This window comes from Pseudophryne corroboree, unplaced genomic scaffold (genome assembly GCF_028390025.1).
Source record: "Pseudophryne corroboree isolate aPseCor3 unplaced genomic scaffold, aPseCor3.hap2 scaffold_1832, whole genome shotgun sequence".
Taxonomy (NCBI): Eukaryota; Metazoa; Chordata; class Amphibia; order Anura; family Myobatrachidae; genus Pseudophryne; species Pseudophryne corroboree.
In genome coordinates this window covers 83,853-91,378 of record NW_026968469.1, presented here as the reverse complement: position 1 = coordinate 91,378, position 7,526 = coordinate 83,853, and the positions used below count along the sequence as shown (strand labels likewise).

The window sequence follows — 7,526 nt, the reverse complement described above, 5'->3', positions numbered from 1 at the left end:
TGCCCCAATGCATCATTGAAATTCAAGCTGGAAAGATGATTTTAATATATCACTTGTACATTTTGTATTGCTCTTCTGTTGACAATGTAGTTTTTTTTGTCAATTACCATTTTAATAATAGGGTAAAGAAAATTAAGTGGATTTTTGAAAGAAAACTATACTGTCAATATACTATTAAAACAAATTAAAATGGTAAAAGTTATTGTACTTTAAGTAAAAATAAAAGAGCAAAAATATCAATCCCAGTTTTGATTACTTAAATTAACAAAAAAAAATGCATATAGCAAAGGATAGTTTCAAACTGCCTACCTCTGGGTTATGGGTCCAGCATGCTTCCATTGCAGTACTCTGCTGCACACGTAAGTGCAAGAGATCCTGAAGCACTCACTCATCATGGGAAAGTACCAATGTGTTTCTTCATTGGTTGATGGAAGAAACATCTTACAAAAACTCTCCAGATTATTGATTTTTTAGTGTTTTTCTAGGAAACGTTCTAGATGTATGCTTATTAGCCTTTGTCAGTACGTACTTTTTGCAAAGTGTCTCTGTGGCGCAATCGGTTAGTGTGTTTGGCTATTAACCAAAAGGTTGGTGGTTCAATCCCACCCAGGGACGTAATTAACCTTGTGATCAGATTTTGGTGATATTTAAGTAGACAAGTCAAAATTTCAAACCTCCTCTTATGGTGTAGGGTACATGGCCTTCTTTGATGTAATCAGAGTTAGATTTGATTCAGTGATTTTATAAAAAACAGCTCGGAAGCACAATTTAGCAGTGGGTTGCAGAGAAAAAAAATATGCTGGCAGAAAAATCCAATCGAGTGATTAAACAGCTCTTCATTTTCTGGCTTTATTTTTATGCTAACAAATTTGTTCTCTGAAAAGTGTCCACAAAGCCAAGTCTCTGATTAACACCTTTGTAAGGATGGTTTTTCACCTATTACTAAATTAAACTTGCTTCATTGGAAAGGCAGCAAGATGCATCCTCATTTCAATGTCTACTGAAATAATACAAGTTGACACCAGGAAACATTAACGCCACTGCATCCTTGCTGCTTTCTCATGTGGAAGTCTGTTTAATGTGAAAACAAGGTGATATCTAATTAGCACACAGGTAAGGAATTAAGAAAATCTTTATTTAAGGGTGAAGATGTTTCTCACAAAATTGTTGACCCAATGCATCATTGAAATTCAAGCTGGAAAGATGATTTTAATATATCACTTGTACATTTTGTATTGCTCTTCTGGTGACAATGTAGTTTGTTTTTGTCAATTACCATTTTAATAATAGGGTAAAGAAAATTAAGTGGATTTTTGAAAGAAAACAATACTGTCAATATACTATTAAAACAAATTAAAATGGTAAAAGTTATTGTACTTTAAGTAAAAATAAAAGAGACAAAATATCAATCCCAGTTTTGGATTACTTTAATTAACAACAAAAAAATGCATATAGCAGAGGATAGTTTCAATCTGCCTACCTCTGGGTTATGGGCCCAGCATGCTTCCATTGCAGTACTCTGCTGCACATGTAAGTTCAAGAGATCCTGAAGCACTCACTCATCATGGGAAAGTACCAATGTGTTTCTTCGTTGGTTGATGGAAGAAACATCTTACAAAAACTCTCCAGATTATTGACTTTTTAAAGCAGGGCTGGCCAAACCAGTCCTCGAGATCTACTAACAGTTCACATTTTCTAGACTACCTAGCTGGTGCACAGGTGTAGTCATTACTAATTAAGATGTGCTGCATTCATTCCTAACTGACCATTCTACAGATCTCCAGGAGGCCTGGAAAACATGAACTGTTGGAAGATCTCGAGGACCGGTTTGGCCAGCCCTGTTTTTAAGTTTTTCTAGGAAACGTTTTAGATGAATGCTTATTAGCATTTGTCAGTATGTACTTTTGCAAAGTGTCTCTGTGGCGCAATCAGTTAGTGTGTATGGCTATTAACCAAAAGGTTGGTGGTTCAATCCCACCCAGGGACGTAATTGACCTTGTTATCAGATTTTGGTGATCTTTAAGTAGACAAGTCAAATTTCATACCCCCTGTTATGGTGTAGGGTACCTGGCCTTCTCTGATGTAATCAGAGTTAGATTTGATTCAGTGATTTTATAAAAACATCTAGGAAGCACAATTTAGCAGTGGGTTGCAGAGAAAAAGAAATATGCTGGCAAAAAAATCAAATTGCGTGATTAAACAGCTCTTCATTTTCTGGCTTTATTTTTATGCTAACAAATTTGTTCTCTGAAAAGTGTCCACAAAGCCAAGTCTCTGATTAACACCTTTGTAGGGATGGTTTTTCACCTATTACTAAATTAAACTTGCTTCATTGGAAAGGCAGCAAGATGTATCCTCATTTCAATGTCTACTGAAATAATACAGGTTGACACCAGGAAACATTAACGCCACTGCATCCTTGCTGCTTTCTCATGTGGAAGTCTGTTTAATGTGAAAACAAGGTGATATCTAATTAGCACACAGGTAAGGAATTAAGAAAATCTTTATTTAAGGGTGAAGATGTTTCTCACAAAATCGTTGCCCCAATGCATCATTGAAATTCAAGCTGGAAAGATGATTTTAATATATCACTTGTACATTTTGTATTGCTCTTCTGGTGACAATGTAGTTTGTTTTTGTCAATTACCATTTTAATAATAGGGTAAAGAAAATGAAGTGGATTTTTGAAAGAAAACAATACTGTCAATATACTATTAAAACAAATTAAAATGGTAAAAGTTATTGTACTTTAAGTAAAAATAAAAGAGACAAAATATCAATCCCAGTTTTGGATTACTTTAATTAACAAAAAAAAATGCATATAGCAGAGGATAGTTTCAATCTGCCTACCTCTGGGTTATGGGCCCAGCATGCTTCCATTGCAGTACTCTGCTGCACATGTAAGTGCAAGAGATCCTGAAGCACTCACTCATCATGGGAAAGTACCAATGTGTTTCTTCGTTGGTTGATGGAAGAAACATCTTACAAAAACTCTCCAGATTATTGACTTTTTAAAGTTTTTCTAGGAAACGTTTTAGATGAATGCTTATTAGCCTTTGTCAGTATGGACTTTTGCAAAGTGTCTCTGTGGCGCAATCGGTTAGTGTGTTTGGCTATTAACCAAAAGGTTGGTGGTTCAATCCCACCCAGGGACGTAATTAAGAACAAATTTGTTAGCATAAAAATACAGCCAGAAAATGAAGAGCTGTTTAATCACGCAATTTGATTTTTTTGCCAGCATATTTCTTTTTCTCTGCAACCCACTGCTAAATTGTGCTTCCTAGATGTTTTTATAAAATCACTGAATCAAATCTAACTCTGATTACATCAGAGAAGGCCAGGTACCCTACACCATAACAGGGGGTATGAAATTTGACTTGTCTACTTAAAGATCACCAAAATCTGATAACAAGGTCAATTACGTCCCTGGGTGGGATTGAACCACCAACCTTTTGGTTAATAGCCATACATACTAACTGATTGTGCCACAGAGACACTTTGCAAAAGTCCATACTGACAAAGGCTAATAAGCATTCATCTAAAACGTTTCCTAGAAAAACTTTAAAACAGGGCTGGCCAAACCGGTCCTCGAGATCTTCCAACAGTTCATGTTTTCCAGGCCTCCTGGAGATCTGTAGAATGGTCAGTTAGGAATGAATGCAGCACATCTTAATTAGTAATGACTACACCTGTGCACCAGCTAGGTAGTCTAGAAAATGTGAACTGTTAGTAGATCTCGAGGACTGGTTTGGCCAGCCCTGCTTTAAAAAGTCAATAATCTGGAGAGTTTTTGTAAGATGTTTCTTCCATCAACCAACGAAGAAACACATTGGTACTTTCCCATGATGAGTGAGTGCTTCAGGATCTCTTGAACTTACATGTGCAGCAGAGTACTGCAATGGAAGCATGCTGGGCCCATAACCCAGAGGTAGGCAGATTGAAACTATCCTCTGCTATATGCATTTTTTTTTTGTTAATTAAAGTAATCCAAAACTGGGATTGATATTTTGTCTCTTTTATTTTTACTTAAAGTACAATAACTTTTACCATTTTAATTTGTTTTAATAGTATATTGACAGTATTGTTTTCTTTCAAAAATCCACTTCATTTTCTTTACCCTATTATTAAAATGGTAATTGACAAAAACAAACTACATTGTCACCAGAAGAGCAATACAAAATGTACAAGTGATATATTAAAATCATCTTTCCAGCTTGAATTTCAATGATGCATTGGGGCAACGATTTTGTGAGAAACATCTTCACCCTTAAATAAAGATTTTCTTAATTCCTTACCTGTGTGCTAATTAGATATCACCTTGTTTTCACATTAAACAGACTTCCACATGAGAAAGCAGCAAGGATGCAGTGGCGTTAATGTTTCCTGGTGTCAACCTGTATTATTTCAGTAGACATTGAAATGAGGATGCATCTTGCTGCCTTTCCAATGAAGCAAGTTTAATTTAGTAATAGGTGAAAAACCATCCCTACAAAGGTGTTAATCAGAGACTTGGCTTTGTGGACACTTTTCAGAGAACAAATTTGTTAGCATAAAAATAAAGCCAGAAAATGAAGAGCTGTTTAATCACGCAATTTGATTTTTTTGCCAGCATATTTCTTTTTCTCTGCAACCCACTGCTAAATTGTGCTTCCTAGATGTTTTTATAAAATCACTGAATCAAATCTAACTCTGATTACATCAGAGAAGGCCAGGTACCCTACACCATAACAGGGGGTATGAAATTTGACTTGTCTACTTAAAGATCACCAAAATCTGATAACAAGGTCAATTAGGTCCCTGGGTGGGATTGAACCTCAACGCAACATCAGCAGGGGGCCCTGGCCTCATCACCATCCCAGGTCTTTCTCATGTATGTATCATGTATGTGTGTGTGATATATGTATGAATCATATATGTTTGTGATATATATATATATATATATATATATATATATTCCATAGACAAAAAACCTTACGGTTTCACATGTCCCATTAAGGCTTCTTAGACATGATCGAAATTTCAGAAGCCTGTTGTAACTCTTCCACTCAAACTCCAAAAAGCAATGAAATTCCGATCATTAAGGCTGATGCCTTAATGGACGTGTTCCTTGCGCAATACAGATATGGTATGCCATCACAGCCTGTGGGTAAGTGCAGATTCAGCACTCTCACAGAGTGAGATTGCTGTCACTCACACAATGGTGGAGCTGCTAATTCACAGATTTGTGTGCTCATTGGAATACACACATGCAGTCTATGCAACTGAAGGTCTGAGCAGTTTTGTGGTGCTCCCATCCCACACAGTGCCCACAACCATCCCATTCAGTCAACACAACAAAGCCACCTTGTTACAACATCCTTCTACCTCCATACATCCATCTCACTTAGTATACACATTTAGCTCCCTCAAACATCTTGGTTAATTGCTAAACTATAATACCCCATCTACGGTCTATGCATCTACACTTACTTCCCCTATACACCTCCATGCTGCCCGGTCTTCCCCAATCCCTACTGCTGTGTTCTCCCATCTGTGCTAGTCTGTACTAACTTATCTGTACCATCTGTCTTTCCCCACCTGTGCATTGTCTGTACCACCGTTTCCTTCTCTCTGTGCTGCTCAGTGTTTCCTTCTTCAACGTCACTCCGCCTCCTCCAGTACATGGCACACTGTCTTCTCTCCCATCTGCACCAGTTTTCTACCCATCCATGCCAGTGTTTTCAACCCATCTACACCATTTCCCCCATCTGCACCGCTCTGTCTCCCTTCCCATACTTGCTGCTTAATCTACCCCCTATCCACACCACTCTTACCCTATTCATGTAGCTGACATCCTGAAGGTAAATTTAGTGGATCCTGCGCTCTTGGCAGGGGGATAACCGCCACAGCCCACCCCCCAGTGGTCCGGAAACGCCTCCGTTGTGCAGACCATGCCCTGCCAATGGCATTCTAACGCTGTTTGCACGCCCCCCTCCTTCCCCGCAACCACCCCTGCCTATCAATCAGGCAGGGTGATAGCATCTCACTGGGCTCCTGGGGTACGCACGCGCAGTGCGGCCATTGCACGTGCGCACCTCACAAACTAATTCAGACTGCAATCGCTGCTGCTGCTGCGGTCTGAATTACCCCCTGTGTTTCTCTGTCCCCCCCATTAGTGCTGCTTAGTGTACCCTCTATCCACACACTTCTGTTCCCCCATCCACACCGCTCTCCTCCCTCCAATCAACAACACTCTTACCTCATCTGAGCAGCTTTGTCTTCCGCTCAGACCTTCAGTTGCATAGACTGCATGTGTGTATTCCAATGAGCACACAAATCTGTGAATTAGCAGCTCCACCATTGTGTGAGTGACAGCAATCTCACTCTGTGAGAGTGCTGAATCTGCACTTACCCACAGGCTGTGATGGCATACCATATCTGTATTGCGCAAGGAACACGTCCATTAAGGCGTCAGCCTTAATGATTGGAATTTCATTGCTTTTTGGAGTTTGAGTGGAAGAGTTACAACAGGTTTCTGAAATTTCGATCATGTCTAAGAAGCCTTAATGGGACATGTGAAACCGTAAGGTTTTTTGTCTATGGAATTTCATCGCTTTTTTTAAATTTATTTTTTTTATTCAGAAATGTAAAATTTCACTTAAAGAATAAACATTTGATTTTTTAAATGTTTAATGAAAATGTTCGTATAACATCACTGTTCTGTGCAAAATTATTTTATTAACCAAACCAAATTGTTTAAGGTCCGTACACACTTAACGATTTAATGAGCGACGTCGCTCATTTTATCGTTAAGTGTGTATGCAGCCAGCGACAAACGATGCGCGGCCCCGCGGGTCGGCAACAATCTTCGCTGTCGGTAGGGCATGCAGGAAGGATGTGGACTGTCGTCCACGACCTTCATGCAGGGCTGGCGGGGGCGTGACGTCACTGAGCGATATGAGCGGTCATATCGCTCAGTGTGTACAGTCGGCCGCCGGCCGGCCCGGGAGGGGAAACATTAGACGATGTAGCTCACAGAGCGACATCGTTTAATGTGTACGGGCCTTTAGACTTTGGTCAAAATATTTTGCTGCCTTTGCAGCTGATGCAGGGAGGGGGGTAGGCGGCAGCAGCCTGTAACTGAGGCTGGAGGTAGGCGTGAAATGCATTGCTTGTACGTGTGAGTGCGTGGTGTCAGGTGCTGCGCGTGTATATGTGTGTGTGTGTGTCAGGTGCTGCCTGTGTATGTGTGTGTCAGCTCCTGTGTGTATGTGTGTGTCAGGTGCTGCGTGTATATATGAGTGTGTCTGATGGTGCGTGTGTATGCGTCAGCTGCCGCACGTGTGTGTGTGTGTGTCAGATGTTGCGGGTGTATATGTGTGTGAGTATCAGGTGCTCCGCGTGTGTACAAGTGTATGTCTGGTGCTGTGCATGAATACGTATGTCTGTGTCAGGTGATGCGCGTGTACATGAGTGTGCGTCAGGTGCTGCGCGTGTACATGAGTGTGCATTAGGTGCTGCGCGTGTACATGAGTGTGCGTCAGGTG

At 40.0% G+C, this 7,526-nt stretch overlaps 2 non-coding genes across 2 annotated transcripts; both read left to right on the top strand.

Moving 5' to 3' along the window:
- Positions 1 to 541: 541 nt before the first annotated feature.
- On the top strand, positions 542 to 615 carry TRNAN-AUU (transfer RNA asparagine (anticodon AUU)). Its single transcript has one exon. It is a non-coding gene; the product is annotated as a tRNA-Asn (tRNA).
- Positions 616 to 3,081: 2,466 nt separating this feature from the next.
- TRNAN-AUU (transfer RNA asparagine (anticodon AUU)) lies at positions 3,082 to 3,155 on the top strand. The gene has a single exon. It is a non-coding gene; the product is annotated as a tRNA-Asn (tRNA).
- The last annotated feature ends 4,371 nt before the right edge of the window (positions 3,156 to 7,526 follow it).